This window comes from Microtus pennsylvanicus, chromosome 3, assembly GCF_037038515.1.
Source record: "Microtus pennsylvanicus isolate mMicPen1 chromosome 3, mMicPen1.hap1, whole genome shotgun sequence".
NCBI lineage: Eukaryota > Metazoa > Chordata > Mammalia > Rodentia > Cricetidae > Microtus > Microtus pennsylvanicus.
In genome coordinates, this window is record NC_134581.1 from 56,823,852 (window position 1) to 56,845,885 (window position 22,034).

Sequence of the window (22,034 nt, forward strand, 5' to 3'; positions counted from 1 at the left end):
TGGAGGGGCATAGATTTTCAGGGAGGAAAACTTGCATCTCTTTATCCAAGTGACTGTAGGCTTGGGGAGTTAGTCTGGTGGCTCTGGTATGGGTTAAAGCCCAGGATATGGAGCCTGTGGTTATAATACTCAGTTGAATGAGATATCCCGAGGCTGTGAAGTGTTGCAGATGACCACTTAGTGAGATGCAAAGACATGGCACAGACAGGGAAGGAGTCAGCCACAGAATATGTACACAGAGGTCATTTTCAGGTTTGTCTGTCTGTTTGTTTGTTTGTTGGCAGGATCTTACTGTGTTGCCCGGGCTGGTGTTGAACTTGTGATCCTTTTGCCTCAGCCTCCTGGATACTGGAACCATAGGTGTGTATCACCATACGAGCTTATTCCGGTATTTACAAAGTGTGTGTATTATATAGAACTAGTGTTTGTGTAATGTGAAATGCAAGGGTTGAAATTAAGCTTGGAGGCGGGAACTTGGTGGTTTTCTGTTTTCTTGCCCATGTTTTACCTTTCCTTTTAATGAATATGTGTAGGACACAGTACGAAGCACTGTTCCCTCCTCAGCCAGTGTCTTGAGAGCCAAGTGAGCGCTGCCTGCCAGTTCCAAGCTGGGTCTCCTGCATCTTGGGAGGATGCAGGCCAGGGGTTTGGCCACATCATTTCTATGACTTCCGGGTCACAGCTGCTCCTTGGCATGACCATGCCTCAACTCCATACTTCCTGTCTATCATGGTGGAGAGAGAATTTCTTGGCCTGGGGTTGAAGAAATCGCAGCAGGTCTTCCATGCCCTGAACTAGACAAGCCATCAGCAGGGCATCTGACAAGACTGTGTCTGCCTGGGAGGACCAGGCCCTGACCCAGCCCCATGGGCCTGTTGTTGTTGGCTAAGGTTCACAAAGATGTTGGATTTTGGTCCTGCAGATCGAAAATATTTTTCAGCGGAGCCCCGGTATTTGACTGGAAAAATGATAATATTCCCTCTCGGGATGTCAAACATCCGGATAAATAGAAGTCTTTTTCCATCTTCCCTTTGGCCCGAGGGTTACAAAGGACTCATAGACACAGGCCTTTGGAACTGGCTCGCTTAGCCAGTGCAAGAACCGACCTGTACCACAGAGAGGGGCTATTTTTAAAAAGAAAGGGAAATATGTCACCCAGGTTTGCTCAGAGGGCCTGGCTCCCTCAGGAGAGGATGTGGGACCTACTTTTCAGCATGGATGCTTCTGAGTGGTCTTGGGGCAGCCGCTGTGACACTTAAGGCTCATATCACCAAGTGCTGCCTAGCAGGAGGCTGGGGCCAGCCTGGCAGGGAGAAGCTATTCCCCCCAGGGCCGAGGCTCTGAGAGAGTGGGGGCAGGAGTTGGGCAGAAGGTGGCTGCAGGCCTTAACTGAAGAGCTGTTTTTATTTTCAGTGAACTGAACCCAAGGAAGCTCAAGCGACAGGGAGCCCATCTCACCCAGCAGTTATGAGTTAGTTAAATAGAGACTTAATGCAGGCATGCCCCCTTCCCTCAACCCTCCTGCAAATGTGTGTATTTGTGTGTGTGTGTGTGTGTGTGTGTGTGTGTGTGTGTGTGTGTGTGTGTGTGGTGAACCTGTTAGGCAAGCTTTTGGGAGAAACTGGGGCAGGGTGGCGATGGGATGGGGAGTGGCCCTACATCTTCCTCAAGTCTCACAAGGTGTCATGACAACCTTCCCACATCTTGGGCTTCTTTGTGGGCCATCTGATACTGTTTAGCCAGGGGCCATGTAGGATGGACTATTTGATGTCACAGGCCACTGCCTGGCATGCAGGCCCTGGAAACCCCTGGGGCCACTACAAACACTTTATTTAACACTTTGCCTTTGGCTCCAGTAGGACACCATAGCATGGCATTGTCAGACCTTAATTCTATGAGAAGTACTTCCTTACGGGCAGAACTGGAGTTGACTGTCACTATGCCACAGATATTCAAAGTTGAGCTTAGAAGCATTCATTCATTGAGGCCAGACTTGAGGGTCTGTGCCGGAGATTCTCAGAAAACCTTACAAGGGCCCTTACTGACTGGTCCTTGTCCCTCAGACTCCATCTCCTGCCCACGTGGCTTCCCCTGCTTCTCTTTGTCAGCTAATACATTAACTCCATCACCCCTCCCTCCGTTCCCCGTGCTCTGCACGGTTTATTCTCTGCCGTCACACCTCCAAGTGCCACCAGGCTCTGCGCCAGTGGCCCTGCCGCCTCGCAGATCATCTTTGCTCACAATTCTCTGTATGTCCCATCACACAGACAGACCTTCCTCTGTCTTTCTAGGTGCCTCCCGTTTCTTGCCTCCAGCCTACCTGGTCTTCTTCCCACGGGGAGTAATACTCTATTACCATGGGGGCAGAGGCTCTTTTACTCTCTACCTCTAGGTCCAAGCTTCGGAGATGTGTCCTCTGACCCCTGAGTCCTTCATGGGAGACTTCCCTTCTCCCACAGCACGTCTCATACTGTGTGTGTATGTACAAGTGCCTGTCCACATACGTGTACATGCGTGTGGAGGTGAGAAGATAACACTGTGTGTCTTCCTCTGCCCCTTTCCACTCTCAGCTCCAGGGATCCTCCTGTCTCCAAATCCCCCGCCATCACCACATTCTCTTCACAAGGGGGATCAGACTCTGCACTTGGCTCTTCGTGGTCGCATGGCAAGCACTCGGCCGACTGAGCCATCTTCTCAGCCCTTCCGCTTAGTGTTTTTCCTCCCACTTGAAAATACACATCTAGCCATGTGCTTTCTTGCTCAGATCTGTTGTGATCCCCGAGAACCAAGGCTGTCTGTGCTGTTCCTCACCGTGTGCTGCCACAGACATGTCCCCCCAGCGAGTGGGAGGAAAGTGTGGAGGCAACAGATGAGGCTCCTATAGGCTGAGGGGCATCAAAGGGGCAGAAGACTCCAGGACCACCGTGGGGTCCAGGCTTGGTCATATTCTAGCTGTGTGACACTGGGCAACTACTTATCCTTAGTCAAGGTTCAATTTCTTCACCTATAATATAATGTCTATAGTACCCTCTTGTTGGGTGGTTTTGAAAATTTAAGGCAATGTGTTTGGAGAGTCTGACCCATTGCCTGGTACTAAATGGCGCTATTCATCTCTCCTGAGAGCACACTGGAAACAGGCGCACGCACACACACACACACACACACACACACACACACACAGGCAGACCTGAGCTAGGCCCTGGGGCCACTTTGGCCCTGTGCTCCAGGAGGATCCATATTGAGACTATAAATGGCAGCTATTCATAGCTGGAGAAGCAGTACTAATAACAAACAAACTGTGAGGAAATTCTCTCTCCGGAGTGAATGAGCCAAGCCCTGTGGACGGCTGCCTGGGGAAACCAAGGAGATGAGAGATGGGAACACGGCGTGAAGACAGGGTGCCGGCAGACGGGGCGCTACTGCAAATTGCCTTCTGGCCTTTCTTTCATACTTAGATTTTCCTGTTGACTAAACTAGAGAATTCTTTGAAGGAGACATGTGCGGGCGAGTGTGCACTAATGTGAAGGTGGCTTTAAGCAGCAGGTGGCACGGTCTCTGCCCTCAGGAAGCTTACAGGGGACAGCATACACACACATGCACACACAAACACATGTACACACATGCACACAAACACATACGCACATACACACATGCACACGCACACACACAAATGCACACACGCACACACATGCATGCACACACACACAGGAGGTAGTCACACAGGCATGTACATGCTTACCCATCCACACAATGATTTCTTGGGAAATCATGTCAGGGTCACGGGACAGGCACACCCTTACGTCAGCAAAGCTGCCTAGTAAGTGTGCCCCCATCAATATCCTCCCTTCAGCCGCACACAAGGAGGCTGGTTGGTTAGTGACAGTGCTGGGTGACAGCTGATGGGTAAGAACAACCTTGCCTTGCCTGTCTGTCTGTGTCTCACCCTCCCACTTAGACCATCCAGAGAAAAAATGGTGCTTCTAAAGTCACAGAGCACTGCATCCCCACCGCAGGCCTTCCGGGAGCTGAGCTGGGGTGGGAGTGCTCTCATCCCAGGCTCCAAGGGTCCCTGTGGGCTGGAGGAAAACATGGCAGAGACTGGACAGAGTGTGTTGTTGGCTTTGGCCTGAGCGCTTAGTTCTCGCTAGTGAGATAGGCACCGTCCCCAGCCCTCACCCACAAGACCCGTTCACACTTTCTCCTGTTTAGCTGAGATGGCAAGCCCCAGCATGGGGCTGGAAGCTGTTTAAAAGATTGCATGGTTAGGCCAGATACAGGGACGCCGAGGTAGGACGTTTGTGAGTTTGAGGGCAGCCTGGGCTATGTAGATGGACGCTCACCACAGAGGAAAGATGGTGCAGCTGCTCTTGGCCAGTCTCTGGATGTTGGTGTGGGAAAAGAGGAGGCCACATTTTTACCAAAGCCCTTATTAGAACCACCCCAGACTACTAGCTGAGGCACAAAACCAGCGTGCATCGTGGTTCTCCATTATTGCTTTGAATCTGTTTGTTACAGTACCAATAGTTCCCTGCTACACTCAGGAATACCAACTCCAGGAAAGGCCAAGAAGCTGATTTGAAATCAGTACCCTGACGACTGCAAGAGGTTACCATCTGTGTCCAAATGCCAACTACCGACCTGAAGAGTATACATGGAGTGGAGGGTTAGGAACTCGGACGCAAGGGTGAGAAGCCCCAGGTTGCTGGCGTGGTGTTTCCTTGGTTGACCCACTGGAGGGGTAGAGCCATGCTGTGGTTATGGGATGTCTGCCTCACATCTGGACTTTTGCCATCTCCCAGCCCCTGCCTCAAACTCCAGGCTAGATAATAGGGTCCTATCTCATCCCCCTGAGCCTGGATTGACAGCATTTGGTTTGTGGACCAAGCCTATTTTACAAATGAGGGAAATTAGACCTAGGGGGCGAAGCTATAAAGGGACCAATTCATAAAGCCCAGATTGATCTTTCCACCTGGTCTTGGCCAGAGTGCTCAATTTCCAGAAAAATCCTGGCGCTTTAATGCCCTGGCCAAAGCCTCCCCCTCAGGACCGCTTCTCCCCTCTCGCCCATCCTTCTCGACAGCCTTTCTTTCCAAGCCTGGCTGTTGAGAATTCAAAGGAGCTGGGTCCTTCCGGTCTCAAAGAAAAACAAGCTGGTCAACTTTCTGTTCAGCCTAAGGCAGTGCCTCACTGCCCCGCAGCCAAGCAGACACTGGCCAGTCTGTGTTGGGGCTGAGGCCCGAGCAGCCTCCAGGCTGGCGGTAATGACTTCTCGGAGGGAGCTGGCCTGGGCTCAGACCACTCTGGGTGGAGAGAGAGGAAGCTGAAGACAAAACTGCACTTCTCGTAAAGGTCTTGATCTAAAAATACAAGCAGGCTTCGCCTGGAGAATGTCTGCTGGGGTGCTTGTCCGTCTAAAGAAATAGAGCCTCCTGGGGTTCCTGATGAAGGCAGCCCCATCAAAAGGAGTCTGCAAGGCAAGCCGCACTAGACAAGTGTTCAGCTTCTGAAGATGCTGGATAAGGAAGTTCTGAGAAACCAGAGTAGTTTCTAGTCTCATCGTCTGAGCTTGTGTACCCAGCAACCCGCAAAGATGGGCTTCAGGCAAGGCTTGATCCAGCGGCTCAAACACATCACCAAGTACCCAGCATTTTGTGTCTCTCTGCTCTCTCTGGGATCACTGAGATTCTGTAATTAGCCAGGAAAAAAATAGGCTCTCTAGTTAAGTTTGAATTTCATATAATTTTTTTAGTATAAGTATATTCTGTGAAACATTTGGGCCATATTTCTGCTAAAAAACTGTCATTTCTGTGAAATTCAAGTTTCACAGCGTGTCTTATGTTTTATCTGACACTTTTGCGTCTGTGTGTGCATGCGTGCATGTGTGTGTATGCATGCGGATGTGTGCGTGCGTGCATGTGCACGTCTGTGTGCCTGTCTTCGTGTGTCTGTGGAGGCCAGAGATCAATGTCGGGTGGCTCCCTCAGTCACACTCCCCTCTTTCTGAGACAGGGTCTCTCACTGAACCTGGGGCTCCCCAGTTTGACTAGCCCAGCTAGCCAGCAGGCTCAGTTTCAGTCATTGCCTGTCCGTGCCCCCACATTGCTGGGGTGATGGACCTGTACCACCACACCTGGCTCTAAGATGGATCCTGGGGATGCGAACTCAGGTCCCTACACTTTCGGCAAACCCTTTCCTTTCACAGAGTCTCAATGGGGGTAGACCGCCAAGGCTATAGGCTCCAGTGTAAGTTCATACAAAAAGAAATATGGAAAGTTAGTGGATGTGAGGAGCCACGGTAGACCTGGCCAGGCACCAAGGACAGTGAGGCTCACATTTCCATCTATGACATAAATAGCCATCTTGGAGAAGGGTGGCGAAGGCAATCAATCCCTCCTGTGCTGCTGGAAGCAGGATGGGCAGTGTCAGCCATGGGGCCTGTGGTCCTCTTAAAACGTGGATGACTCTTCAGAAGTTGTCAGGCATTTTCAAGATAGAGAGTGTCAAAGCAAACTCTGGGTTCTGAAGGCCTGCTCAGGGGGCCTTAGTCTCTAACAGGGTCACCTCTCTAGACCGTCTCCCTCTTGATTTGTTTCTGTTTTGAAGGCAGGGTCTCATGTAGCCCAGAAAGGCCTGGAATTTGCATTTTAGCCAAGGCTCATCGTGGACCTCTGATCCTCCTGCCTCCACCTCTGAAGTGCTGAGATCACAAGTGTCTATGCACATGGGACATGGGACTTCATCCATGCCAGGCAGGAAGCCCTCTGCAGACTGAGCCACAAACCCACCTGCTCCTTGCTCTTGACCCAAGCTTTCCCACCAGCACTCAGTGCACACAAGTCCTCCTTCCTGGAAAAACTATGAATCTTAAGGAGCCCGGCCCAAGCTTCCACCAGGTCTCCTGCTCTTGGCTGTGTGCTGGAAGGGGCCGTGGAGACACACAGTCCTCGGGGCCTTGCTTCACGTCTGTTTCTCCAAACGCCTGTCTCTTTCCTTATGCCTTGCTCCCAGCCACCACCGATCTAAAGTCATTTGCCAGGACCTCTCGCAGCATTCTACGCTGGTATCCAGGCGCTCCTTCTGCCACCAAATATATAGGGTCTCACTATGTAGCTCTGACTGGTTTAGGACTCACTATGTAGACCAAACTGGCTTCAAATTTATAGAGATCCTTCTGCCTCTGCCTCCATAGTGCTGGGATTAAAGACATACACCGCCGCTTCCACTCCATCCCTTTTTCAAGTCAGGGCTCAACGCTGACTCCTTCCCGCTCCCACCCATTGCCCGCTTCTTACGTCCACCGTCATGCCTGTCTCTCTCTGTTACCTCCTTGGCACTTTCCATGTTGTCGCCGTCTTGTGTCATCTGAGCCATACCCATCTTTCAGCTGGACCATGGTGTAGCTCTCTGCCGGTGTGCTCAGGCCTGCTTCCCTCCTTCCCACCACAGTGCCCTGGAGTGACTCTGAGCATTGCCGCAGTTCAGTCCTGTGGCCCTCGGAGAAAGCCAAGCACTTCCCATGCTCCACGGTGGGGCCACTTGTTCCACGCTTCCTGGGTCCTTTATGCCCCGGCTAGTACCATCTTGTTCCAGTTCCCTAAACCTGGCCAATTTACAATGCTGTGCCCTCTGCCTGGAATTCTGCTCCTTCCCCTCGCTTAGAAGCGCCTTGGCGTCATAGAATCTCATCTTTCTCACTCCTTAGAAAACCTTTCCCTTGCCAGCTTACTTTGAGGGGGATGGGGGATTATGACTTGTTTGAGACAAGGTCTCACGCAGCCCAGGCTGGCCAGTGCTCTCTAAAAAGCCAAGAATGACCTTGAACTCTGATCAGCCTGTTTGCACCTCCCAAGTGCTGGTATTACAGGAATGTGCCCCTGTGCCTATCTCTCCAACAGATACTTTTATTAAAAAAAAAACTTTGTTTTATTATTACTACTGTGTGTGTATGATATATATGTGGACATGTGAGTGTAAGTTCATACATGTGAGTTCATGCCACAGTGTGTGGTGTGTGTAAAGCAGAGGAAGACTTTCAGGAGTTGGCTCTTTCCTTCCACTGTGGGTCCCTGGGACTGTACTCAAGTCATCAATGTAATGTAACACAATAAGATTATCAAAACGGAAGTAATATACATGAAAATATTAGCGACAACGTCCAAAACACACGTGGCAATGGTGTATGTGTGAGAACAATGTGGGAGTCAGTTTCTGTTTCCATCATGTAGGTGCTGGGACCCGAACTCAGGTCATTAATCTTAGCCACAACCACCTTTACCCAATGAGCCATCTTGCCAGCTCCAGCTACAAACATTGTTTTCTCATAGTAACTGTAAAAAAAACAAGCAAAAAAAAAAGCAAAAAAAACCCACGTATGTCCAGCAACAGAGGAAATGCTAAAGAGGGCAGATCTATGGAGAGACTGACACAGTCATTAAAAATAATTGTGAAGATGAAGTAGCAGAGTGAAAAACAGTCTGCGATATGACAATTGTTTTCACAGAGCCGAATGCAAAATTGGATTTTTATAGCTGTGTAAAAATGTTTTATGCATGCAGACAAGTGCCAGATGGGAACAAGGGAAAATAAATGAGTTGATTTGTCCAGAAAGGAGATCATGATTGAATTTTCAGTTTCATTTTTATTTCTTAGTGTAGTTATGCTGTTTTTGCACAAATAATTTCTGCATTTCACGTAGCAATAGATTGCACAAAGCAGCTGTGTAAAGCTAAGGAGCCATCAGGGCACAGCTGGTTACGTTTGATCCACCGCCCGCTGGGCCACAGACACCACGTGAGTAGTAGCTTAGCCTGACCTTCCCCATAAACCACTTTAAAAGTAGATCTTGAGAGGGCTGTAGGGATGGTTCAGTGGGTAACTGCTCTTGCAGAGGACCTGGGTTTGGTTCCCAGCACCCACGTGGTGGATCACAACCAACTTTAACTCCAGTTCCAAGAGATCCACTGCCCTCTTTTGGCCTCCAAAGGCACTGCAATACATAGTGCCCAGACATAAATGCTGGCAAACACACATGTAAACAAAAATTCATCCTGGCTGGTAGGCACCTGACAGGCCGAGTCAGGAGGACTGAGAATTCAAGACCATCCTGGGCTACATAGGGAGCTTGCAGATGACAGCCTGGGCTGCAGTAGTGAGTACAGAGTGAGGCCCCATATGGAGTGAATGAATGAATGAGCGAGTGAATCCTGTCTGTATTTCTAGTGCTTTGTAAGCATTCATGTGCATAGTCTTGGTGTGGACTTGTATGTCTATTTCACTTGTGTAGTTCCTCGGCATAGAATGGCCAGAGAATAAGGCAAATATGTGCTTAACTTTTTCGTAGCCAGCAGACTGTTTTCCCAAGTGTTGGTCCCACGTGACACCATCCCCACCAGCAGCGCACACACTTTGGAATGTCCACATTCCACGTTCTTGCCAACACATGTGTGGTCAGGCTCTGTAATGCCAGCCCATCTGACGGGTATGAGCTGTGCTTCAGAACCGCCTTTCTTTCTTTAGTGATTACTAAGGCCAAGGGTTTTTTTGTTCTTCGTGTGATTAGCATTTGCGTTTCATCTCTGGCGAAACTGTCTAAATCTCTTGCCCATTGTAAAGCCTACTTTGTTCTCTTCATCACATCGATGTGCAAAAGATACCTATCTATTCAGGATACAGGTCTGCTCACAGAGAATTTCAATAAGTCTGTTGTTTACTTTTCAGTTTCTTAACATTATATTTGTAAGGAAAAATTTTAAAGTTTCGTAATGTACAATCCATTAGTTTCTTACAACCCCACTTCGTGCGTTCCTTAGGTCGCAGCCATTGTGGATGTTTCTGCATTCACAGAAGGTTTTAAGTTTTGCTTTTAGCTCTTTTTTTTTTATTTTTAAAGATTTATTTATTTATTATCTGTACAGTATTCTGCCTCCATGTATGCCTGCAGGCCAGAAGAGGGCACCAGACCTCATTACAGATGGTTATGGGTCACCATGTGGTTGCTGGGAATTGAACTCAGGAGCTTTGGGAGAGCAAGCAATGCTCTTAACCACTGAGCCATTTCTCCAGCTCCTTGCTTTCAGCTCTTAAGTCTATGATCTATTCAGAGACATGCCCTTTGTTTGATGTGAAGGGAACGGGGTCATTCATACATCGTTTTTGCTGTGAGGTAAGGGAACAGAGGTCTGTTCTAGTCTCACTCTGTTATACTGTGGGCAACACCATGAGCAAAAGCAAGTTGGAAGGAAAGGGGTAATTTGGCTCACACTTCCAGGTCACAATCTATTATTGAGTGAAGTTAGAACAGGAGGAACCTGGAGCAGAAACCATGGAGGAACTCTTGCTGGATCTCTTCCAGGTTCGTGCTTAGCTAGCTTTCTTAGACAGCTCAGGACCACCTGTCTAGGTGGTGCTGCCCATAGTGGGCTAAGCCCTTCCACATCAATGAACAATTAAGAAAAGCCCCGACAGACACACCCATAGGCCAATCTGATTGAGACAATACATTAAGAGAAGCTTTTCTCTCAGGTGACTCCAGGCTGTGTCAAGTTGGCAATTAAAACTAATCAGGGCAATATGTAATAATATAGTATGTAATTTAGTATGAAGGGAGTAAGGTCATATTCTCCATGTAATATCTAAGTGTTCCAACAATATTTATTGGAAATTTCACCCTTTCATCACTAAGCTGCCTTGACATTTTGGTGGAAACTTAGTTTGCCTTGGAAACTCTGTCAGCAAATGGTGTTAAGCCCATATGCCTCTATGCCAAAGAATGAAGCTGGACTCGTACTCACACCAGATGCAATATACTCAGGTGGTGCAGAGACTTCTAGATGGGAACAAAGACCATAAATTCCTCAGCAACAACATAGCAGTGAAGCACTGATACCTGGAGATGGTGGAAGTATCTTAGATATGAAAACTGAAGTCTGAACAACAGTTAGAGTGCACACATTCTTCACATCAAAATTTAAAGCTTGGGGTTGAAAAGACTTAGCTTCCAGAAAGTGAAAAGGCAAGGCATGGTGCCAGAGGAGACATTTGTAAGTCATATATCTGACAAAGAACTAATCTGTAAGATATGTCAAAGATACCACAGAGTTCTATGGTAATGGAAAAAGAAAACATGGTTGGAAAATGGGCAAAGGATTTGCAGACATTTCTCCAAATATAGCATATAAATGGTCATTAAGAACAAGGAAATAAACTGGATGGTGGTGACACATGCCTCTCATCCCAGCACTTGGGAGGCAGAGGCAGGGGGAATCTCTGAGTTTGAGGCCAGCGTGGTCTACAGAGCTAGTTCTAGGACAGCCAAGGCTACACAAAGAAACCCTGTCTCAAAAAACTAAATCAAAACCAAAACCAAAAACCAAAAACAAAACCCTCCACCCATAACAGGAATAGGAAATAGGGGTTGGAAAGACAGTTCAGTGGTTAAAAGCACTGGTTGCTTTTCCAGAGGACCTGCCTTCAATTCCCAGCACCTATAAGACATACAACTGCCTGTAACTATAATCCCAGGGGACAAGACACCTCTTCTGGCCTTTGCAGGTGACAATGGATAGTGCACAGACATATGTGCAGGCAGAACACCCAAACACAAACAAACCAACCAAAACATGACCTCCAAGGGCATGCCTGTGGTGTACATTTGAGCAAAAGACTCATATATCAAATAAACAAATCTAATTTTTTTAAACATGCTGTCTACATGTGGATCTATTTTATACTCTGCTTTGTTGCAAAGGACCCTCTATCCATGCCAGGCTAATCCTTCACTGATTTGATTTCTGAAGCTTTGTGGATCTGGAAACTTTCAATCACGTTCACACTTCACAAAATTGTTCGGACTATGCTATGTCTTTTTCTGGAATCCACTAAGTTCTTAACATAAAAAGACCACTAAGGTTCTATTGAAATAGTGCAAAATCTATAGCTTAGCCTCAGGAGGATTAATTAACTGGTTCTTCATAATGTTGAGACTTCTGATCCAGGGAGATTGACTTCCTCATTTGCTTGGGTCATTGTCAGTTGCTCTCACAATGTCATTGAAGTCTTCAGCGTAAAGATCCTGTCCATATTTTGCTAGTCCTGTTCTTCCATACTTTGTTTTTAAAATTGATCAATTGTTTTTTTTAAAATTATGTGTACCTGCTTGTGTGTTTGTGCACATGGGTACAGTGCCCAAAGAGGCCAGAAGAGGGCGCCAGGGCCCCTAGCACTGGGGCTACAGGTGGTTGTGAGCCACCATGTGGGTGCTGGAGAATAATCAACAGCACAGGCTCTCAATCACTGAGCCCTCTCTCCAGAGCCATACTTTGTATTTTGTTGGCCCACAAAGTTTTAAAAAGAATTAAAGCTGTAGGGTACGTCTAGGTCAGATGAAGGGAAGAAACACCATGAAGACAAACAGAGGCTCTGTCAGGTGCTCCGTCCCATCAGCAGAGAACACTGGGATAACTCCACAGCAAACACCTACTACCTTGCTAAATGATGACACATTTCTATTTCTGATTCTTGTTAGTGTACAGACTACAGTTGGCTGTCAAAAATATTGATTCTAGCTGGGCATGGTGGCACACTCCCTTTGTTCTCATACTCAGTGGGTAGACATAGAAGATCTTAAGTTCCAGGTCAACATAATAAAGTGATTTTCTCTCCTGGTCCCAGGTGCTTTGGGAACCACCATTCACTGTTCAAACATTACCAAGCCTGAGAACCACACCATACACAACCAATCCTGAAGATGGCTCAGAAATGGCATCAATAAACCCTGGGCACAAGGATACAGATCTCTTAAGGGGGTTGACCCCAAGTTCCTAAGGAATGTGTGCTTTTCCAAGAAGCACAACAAGAAAGTGTAACGGAGGCTGCACGTTCATTTCTCAGCTGTGCAGTCCCAAGTAATCATACAGAAACTTATATTAGTTATAAATTGCTTGGCCTATTAGCTCAGGCTATTATTAACTGGTTCTTACAACTTACATTAACCTATTTTTACTAATCTGTGTATTTCCACGTGTCTGTGGCTTACTGGTAATGTTCTGGCATCTTACCCCTTTGGTGGCTACATGGCATTGACCTGACTCCACCTACTTTCTCTCTGTTAACTGTCTGGAATTCCCGCCTAGCTATGTTTTGCCCTGTCATAGGCCAAAGCAGCTTCTTTATTAACCAATGGTAATAAAATATATTCACAGCATACAGTAGGGCATCCCATATCATCTCCCCTTTTCTGTCTAATTAAAAAGGAAGGCTTTAATTTTAATATTGTAAAATTACATATAACAAAACAGGTATCAAGAAACAATTATAGATATAATATTTTGTATTTGGCAAAATTAAAGAAAAAATTCCATTATCTATTCTATCTTTGAGATTCTAAAGGTTCACATCCTATTTATCATAACTGAGGAAAACTATAATTTTAACCATCCAGTCTTCAACTCCATCAAAGACCCCAGAAGGATAGAATATTACTTAAGTAAACAGGAAGTGCATTGTAAGCAACTTCCAAAACTCTAGAAATGACAGAAACTGTCTGGACACTCACCCAAAGTTCTTCTATAACATTGGGGCATCCATCTTCAATCTATAGACCCATAGTATCTGGCAGATTTCTCAGTGAAACAGGAAATCTGAAGGATTGTCCTGCCTATTTTGACGAAATTATCAGTTCTTTTTTTTTCTGTGTCCCGCAGAATGTCTGGAAGACTCTTTCATGAGGCAGGAACCCTAAAGGATCATCCTACCTGGTTTTGGCAAGTTCTGCAGTCATTTTCCTGTGGGTCCTGTATGTCCAGTTTACACAGCATATTGTCAAACAGTCCAAGCAAGAGTAGTTTCTTACCTAAATGGCTAGCTTTGTCATATTGAAAGCAAACTCTATAATGAGTTTCTTCAATGTCCATCATCCTCTTTGAAGGAATTTGTACTGCCAGGAGCAGACACATCTCATTTTAAGAAAAGTCTAAGTTATTAAAACATTTTTATAAGATTTATTCATTTGTTATGTATATAGTATTTTGCTTGCATGTATCCCTGCAGGTCAGAAGAGGGTACTAGATTTCACTACAGATGGTTGTGAGCCACCATGTGGTTGCTGGGAATTGAACTTAGGACCTCTGGAAGAGCAGTCAGTGCTCTTAGCCACTGAGAAATCTCTCCAGCCCTGTTATTAAAACATTTTAAATGCCATATTCTGTAGGTCTTTGAAGTGTTTGATGATTACCTATCTATCTGAAATGTATCTCTGTATTACCTTCAAAACCCAACTAACGACTATAAGTTTGATAGATATGGGTGACTATTGACCTATATTTCTTTATTATCCTTAATAGCTTTTTTTTTTTTGGTTTTTTTCGAGACAGGGTTTCTCTGTGGCTTTGGAGCCTGTCCTGGAACTAGCTCTTGTAGACCAGGCTGGTCTCAAACTCACAGAGATCCACCTGCCTCTGCCTCCCGAGTGCTGGGATTAAAGGCGTGCGCCACCACCGCCCGGCTCCTTAATAGCTTTTAAGGACTAAAACTTTATATTGGATAATAAACAAGGTGTGAGCTGTATAGTTAATATCTTAAGCAAAAATAGAAACATGTGCAGTATAAGGACAATAGCCTTAAATTTGTATCAATATACAAAATCCTTTAAACAAAAATAGAAACATATATAGTGTAACAAAATTAATTTTAATTTGTATCATTATACCAAAATACATGCCAATTCAAAATATCTGAGATTAATAGTTATATTTTATTCTATATTCTTTTATGACCCTAAAAATGACAAACATCCCTAATCTACCAAATAACTAAAGACTATCCATAGCCCCCAAAACTCTTGGGAATGTGGACATCATTTTCTTCGAACTGTGTCCTGCTGTCCTTAGGCAAAGTATATTTAGGGTCTCTGATAAAATTTTGAGATTATGACCAAGTCCTGGGAAGACCAGTGGTAACTGTTGTTGCTAGATATCACCTGTCAAGTTTCAGGAGGCCTCCCTTGATCAAAGCTGGTCCCTGATAACCTGGAAGGAATCCATAGCTTTTTGTTTCCTGTGGAAACAAAAGCAAGACTGCTTCTCCAAAGCATTGCATCTTTTCAGCTCTGTTTTCAAGCTAAGAACACCTTTAAGATATTTAGGTTGGTACGTTGCATCAGTCTCTTTCAAGCCCATGTCTCTCGACAGCTGTCTCTTGTCTGCCAGCAATCAAAAAATTCAGAATCAACACAATACTATGCAGGATCCAACTCTGTGTATTTTCCATCTTTACATGGATTTTATCTTTTATATTATTTCTACTGCCTTTTTAAAGACTTTGTTTCATTTTTTTAAAAACTATCTTTTCTATAACTGCCTATACCCATTTTCTTTTTTTCTTAAGCCTACATACATTTATACACATTGTGATCTATTTGTGTGTGTGTGTGTGTGTTTTGTCTGAATCTGTCTTTATTGTATATCTGTAATCATTTTCTGACCAGGGAGAGTTTTTAAATGTTACATAGGCATGGCTAGGACCAGTGCCATGGCTTTAGCTGCTGGTTCCGCCTCATTTGACTTTCCAACCTGGCAGAGGTAGCAGCGGTTGTCACTCTTACTGCCCCAATGCTGCCATCAGGTAGTGTGCAGCCAGCCCATAAACTTCTTTCCGTATGAGCAAAAGCTAAACCCACAAGTAACTTGTACCATGCTGCCGACAAATCCCATTCAAGTGCTCCATAGCAGGACCCCCGAAAGAGCCTTCTGGACTGCCAGCATGAACCAGTAAGTCATCTCTGAAAGGAGTCTCACATCTGTTCACTGTCAGCAAACAGAGCCTATCTGAAAAAATATGGCTACCAAGGTGCTGCACTTGACTCCCACTGTTGTGGGTCTAGAAGCCCCCACCTCTCTCTTTAAAGCGTTTTTAGGTCTTATGAGGATCCGTGACCCACATTGGGCACCATTTATAACAGAGGTTGCACTTTCATTTCCCAGCCACCCAGTCCCAAGTAATCACACAGAAGCTTATATCAATTACAAACTGTTTGGCCTATTAGCTCAGGTTATTATTCACCATCTCTTACAACTTAAATTAACCCTTTTTTTTTTTACTAATCTGTGTATTTCTATGTGTCTGGGGGTTACTGGTAGTGTTCTGGAATATTCCCCCTTTGGTGGCTACATGGCATCTTCCTGACTCCATTTTCTTTCTCCCTTAATCTGTTTGGATTTTCCACCTAGTTATATTCTGCTCTGCCATAGGCCAAAGGCGCTTCTTTATTAACCAATGGTAATAAAACATATTCACAGCATGCAGGGGAACATCCCACATCAAGAAAGGCTGGAAGAAGATGCAAGCAAACAGTTGGAAGGCAATGAGTGAATGTACAGAGGACACCAAGACCCTTGTGAAGCCCAAGGTGGTTAATACCAGGATGCCAAAGTGCTCCGGCCACAAACTCTACCATCGAGCTTTCATTGCTCACCCAGGCTTGGGAAGTGGGTTAGAAGCTACATGGCCAAGGGTTGCAGGCTCTGCCAACCAAAGCCCAAGGTTCAAACTAAGGCAGAGGCCTCAGCTCCAGCGCAGGCTCCCAAAGGTGCCCAGGCCCCTGTGAAGGCCCCGTGGAAAAGGTTTCTGTCTGTCAACGTGATGACAGATATAGTGGTGTGAGCACCTGCACACTATTTGCAGGCGATCAGCACCCTATGCTGTTTTCACAAATGAACTTGAGGCAAGATCTCCTGAGTAAACATAAACATAGTACAGTGAGTCAGGCTAGCCTTAGCTATATAGTGAGAACTTAAATAATAATATATTATATAATAATATATTAATTATAATAGAGAAGTAGAAAAAGACAAGATCTCTTGAGTAAATTGGGAGCATGGGGACTTTGGGAGAGGGTTGAAGGGGAGGGGAGAGGCAAGGAGGAGAGCAGAGAAAAATGTAGAGCTCAGTGAAAATCAATAAAAAAGAAAAACAGCAACAAAATTAATTATAATATATAGTATATTACATAATATAATAAAATTTATATAACTTGTGAATTTCCTAAATTCATGTATTAACACTGAGAAATTTTCTTGTATTCCTTTAAATTTTCTATCCAGATGCTATGTCATCTTCAAAATAAGAGTTTGGTTTTATCCTTTCTAATCTGTGTGGATATTATTTCTTCTTCTTACCATATCTCACTGACTAGACCTTTTACTACATGTGAAATAGAAACAGTGGGGCTATACATCCCTGCTCTTGTTCTGTGTCTTGGAGGAAAATATTCCAGCTTTGCTTCTGGGCCCCTCAGACTCCAAGGTGGCTCCAGCCATCCTCACTCACTGGGACTCTAATCCTGGCTTGTCGCTAAATGTATGGACTGGCCTCTGTGGCCAACAGAATAAGTAGAATGGTGGTGTGGGGAACACAAAGACCAGAACATAATGCTGTGACTTCCTTTTGGTCATTTTATTTAGCAATGCTTGTTTTGGGGGTGGTCAGATCCAATGCCAAGCAGCCCTCTGGAGAGACACGAGGGGTAAGGGACTCCGATGCTTTGGTTGGTCAGCGAGGATCTCGGACTCTAGCCAAAAGTCTCATGAAAGACGCTATACTAGAAGGGAATCTAGGCAAATCTCAATTGCAGCCCAGGTGTGATGGTTTTTATACATCAGCTTTTTACAACCTAGTATCACCGGGGAAGAGAATTTCAACTGAGCGATACATGAGGTTGCCATGTGGGCATGAATGTGGGGAGCTGTCTTGATTATCAATTGATCCCAGCCCACTGTGGGTGGTACCATCCCATAGGCTGGACCTTGAACTATGTAAGAGTAAAGAAATCTGAGATGAGCAGGCAGCCTGGGGCACATTCGTTTCTCTCTGCTTTTGCATGCAGATGTGATGTGACTAGTTTCTCAAGTTCGTTCCTTGACTTCCCTTTAGTGGATTGTAACCTGGAATTATAAACCAAAAAGCAAAACCAAACCAAACCTCTTCTATGCCAGGGCATTTTATCACAGCAACAAAAGTGAGGCTAGATCACCTGACCAGAACCTTGACAATCACTTCACAGGAAGCCCCGAGCCGGGTCACCCACTCAGCTGCTGCAGGAGATGACACATGTCTGTATGCTACTAAGCCTGGGATGATTTGCTACGAAGCAATGGCTAAGTGACACAGATTTTGGTATCTGTAAGCAGGGTGCCGCCATAGCAAACAGTTAAATGTGGGAGCGGTTTTGGAAAAGGCAGGCAGGGGTCCTGCGAACTCTGACAGGAACAGAGAGCCCGAGATTAGATCCTGCAGGAGGGAAGGCCCTTGTACAGTGGAGAGGCTGAGCAATGCGCCATCTCTACAGTAGTTACCTGTAGTGGGGAGTAGGCAATGTCCCCAGTGAACCAAGGACTTGGGCTCAGGCTGTTATCCCAAACTGTTGAAGGCCTGAGCTATAGTGTGATATTTTGTTTGTGTTTTAACAAACAAAGTTTGCCTGAAGATCAGAGTGCAGAACTAAGCCACTAGAGACCAGGCAGTGGTGGCTCACACCTTTAATCCTAGCACTAGGGAGGTGGAGACCATAGTGACATGGCTGAGCTGAGACAGGAATGCTGGCAAATTAGGTCGCTACGATAAGTAACCAGGCTAACTCAGGAGTAACAGGAATACGTCAATGGTTAAAAAGGGGAAACTTACACTCTTAGAATGGGAGTTCCGAAATCCGATAGGTCCGACGGGCACCGCAGGAGTGTGTGTGTGGGGGGGGGGAGCACGCACCTGCATCTCCCGGTTTTTCTACCTGGGCTCCAGGTGGCCACACCCTAACCAGATGTGATTGGTTGAGCTTCCCCATCATAGGAATGTAAGGTGGGAGGAGACCAGAACTTGGTGCAGCCTGAGGTTTGATGGAGACAGATGCAGTCTGAGGACAGTGTTGCCCCTCCGGTCTGAGCATTGGTAGAGGTAAAAAGTCTCTCTAGTGGCTGCTGCTCTGCTTTTCTGATCTTCATCATCAACCCCTATATCTGACTCTGGGCTTTTATTGTTAATACCAGTTAGAATTTGTGCTACATCTGGCACCCAACTTTTGGGGTACAAATTCATAAAAATAAATCCATTCGCCTATGGCTTTGCAGCCACTGGCATAGGCCAGAGCTACACATAGCTGAGTCACTGCCCTGCTGGCTAGATTTTCCTTTTGTCTCTCCTGGTGGACTTTCCCTGGACTCTCTTCTTGGGCTGCTGCCAACCTAGGTTCAGCCAAGCTTTTACTGTTCTACGCAGCAGCAATCCGCCTCATATCTTCATCGTCATTGTCGTCAGATTTGGTGATACACTTGGGAATTCTTAAAGGGAGGATTTGTTAAAAGAGAAAGTTTTTTCCCATATTAAAAAATGGGAAAGACTGTTATGATAGAGAAAGTTAGGTCTCTGTTTGGTTACTTAATACATGATTTAAAAATGGAACAATTAAATGAAGGGGTAATCAACTTAACTGGGATTGACCTACTATTAATTATTATTTTGATAATCCTTGTTATTGTTTTGGTAGTTCTTGGTTTATCTCTTAAAAAGTTGTTTGGTATGAGTGCCAAGATACAAGCCTTAGAAAAACTTAATAAAACAGATCACAGAGATACTCAGATCCAGACAGAGGAATTTAAAGGAGAACCAATTCCAGCACTGCATTATAAGGTTAGAGAGAAGCAGCCTAAAGTTTTCAAACAACCAACCTAAATATATCCAGTAAGCTTACAGGAACTGTCAAATGATAGAGGCTCTGTAAGAGCTTGTTGGACTCTTGTGGCAATGTTAGATTTAAGGAGATTCAAGGAAGCAATAATCTCATATGCCATGCATTCACCATTTGTGAATCAGATGTTAAACTCATGGTCAACTTGTAATAGAATTATCCATAAGGACTGGGTAGACTTGGTTACAGCAGTCTTGGAGCCTGGTCCACAATTACAATGGAGGACCTGGTGAAGAGAAGAGGCCAAGGCCTTTTAACAATGGAGTAGAACTAGAGGTATAGAAATCTCCCAAGATGAACTTCATGGAGAAGGAGATTATGCTACTATAGAAAGGCAGTCCCTATATGATGGGCACATCCTGGCTTCATGCCATGCAGCAGCTTTGAATGCTTGTGACAGAATTGAAGAAATAGGAAAGAAGATTGAGACATTTACTAAAGTCATACAGGACCCAAAATAAACCTTCACCTACAAAGACTGACATCAGCAGTAAATAAAATAATACCAAATTCAGAAGCTAGACAAATAATAATTTAATATCTGACATTTGAAAATGCTATTTCTCAATGCAGAAGGATAATTAGGCCTTTAAAGGCAAGATCAGTGCCTTTGGAAAAATGGATCCGAGATACAATCAATATTGAATCTCATGACCATGATGATGCTTGGATAGGAGAAGTGCTTTCCAGTGGTTTGAGGAAAAACAGAAATGTCAAGTGTTTCAATTGTGACAAACAAGGTCACCTTAAAAGGAATTGTAAACAGGCGTTCCTAGAAACAATGTTTTTTATGAACATAAACCAAACAGAATGCCCTCCTTCTGGATTATGCAGAAGGTGTGGCAAAGGCAGGCATTGGACTAATAATGAATACAGGTCAACAAGGGACATTCAAGGTAACCCTTTGCCATTGGGAAACTCCTTGAGGGGCTTCTCACAGTCATTTTCTGTCACTGTGGAGGAAACTCTTTCTCAGAGCAATTTAAAAAATCTAATGACCATTGTCAGAAAACCATACTGCTCTGGATGATAAAACAACTATAAAAGAGAGTACAAAAAATTCAGAAAAAAACATAAAGTTAATATTTTGGCAAGCTTCTATAAATTAACAAAGACCAAAGTTAAAAATATGAATAAATGATATTGTCAATGAAGGTCTGGTAGACACAGACACAGATGTAACAATAATTGCATCAGAATCTTGGCCATTCAAATTGGCCTCTTGAGGACGTAAATATTCAGCTTTTATGGACTGGAACTTTATCTCAGGTAAAACAGAATGTGAAATGGCTTGAATATATAGGGCCAGAAGTACAGAGAGGAAAACTAAAGCCATATGTGGCTATCAAAGCAATGAATTTGTGGGGATGTGATTTGTTACAGCAGTGGAAAACTTAGATTAACACTCCTCCAATCTTAGAAACAAACTATAAATTAACATATGTTTCTGGGAAAAATTAAAAGGATTTTTATAAAGATTAGTCTCTGACATAGGTTCTATTTTTAAAAATGACCATGAGACATGTCTGCTCCTGGCAGCACCAATCTTCTTCAGAGAAGATAATGGGTATCAAAGAAACTCTACATGGAGCTTACTTTCTTTGTGGCAAAAGTAAGTCACTGGGCAAGAAAGTGCTCTTGCCTCAATTGCTGATGGAATGCTGTCCAAATTGTACAAGTAGAACACAAAAGAGAGTGACTATAAAACCTTGTCAAGACAAGATGAGACAGTCCTTCAAAATTTCTGCCTCATAGAAAAGTCTATTGAATCTTCTAGGCCAGTAGACTGAAGATGGATGTCCCATCTGAGCTCAGTGCTGCAGTGTAGACACACAGTTTCTGAGCTCAATATTGTAGTCAGTGCAGACATGGCTTCTGAACAGAGACAAACCCATAATCTCCTCAGGAGACTGTTTTCCAGAGTTCAGGATACAACCATAGAATCATTTGTCAAACCTAAGAAAGATGGCAAGTAGAGCCTGCAAGATTACTCATTCATGTTGAAGATTTTAAGGATGGAACCTACTAGCAGTAAGTCACCAGATTCTGGAACCAAAAGACTGCAGAATATGACAAGGGACATCAAGAGTTATTGTCTTAGTCATGGCAACTATTGCTGTGGTGAAACACCATGACCGAAAGCAACTTGGGGAGAAAAGTATTTCACTCAACTGCTCCATTTAACAGTTCGTCATCGAAAGTAGTGAGGGCAGGAACTCAAGCAGGGCAGGAACCTGGAGGCAGAGCTGATGCAGAGGCCATGGAGGGGTGCTGCTCACTGGCTTACTTCTCATGGCTTGCT

At 44.9% G+C, this 22,034-nt stretch overlaps 1 pseudogene; it reads left to right on the top strand.

Moving 5' to 3' along the window:
* The window catches only part of LOC142846751 (large ribosomal subunit protein eL29 pseudogene), a 48,268-nt pseudogene extending 31,612 nt beyond the window's left edge, over positions 1 to 16,656 (top strand).
* Positions 16,657 to 22,034: the final 5,378 nt, after the last annotated feature.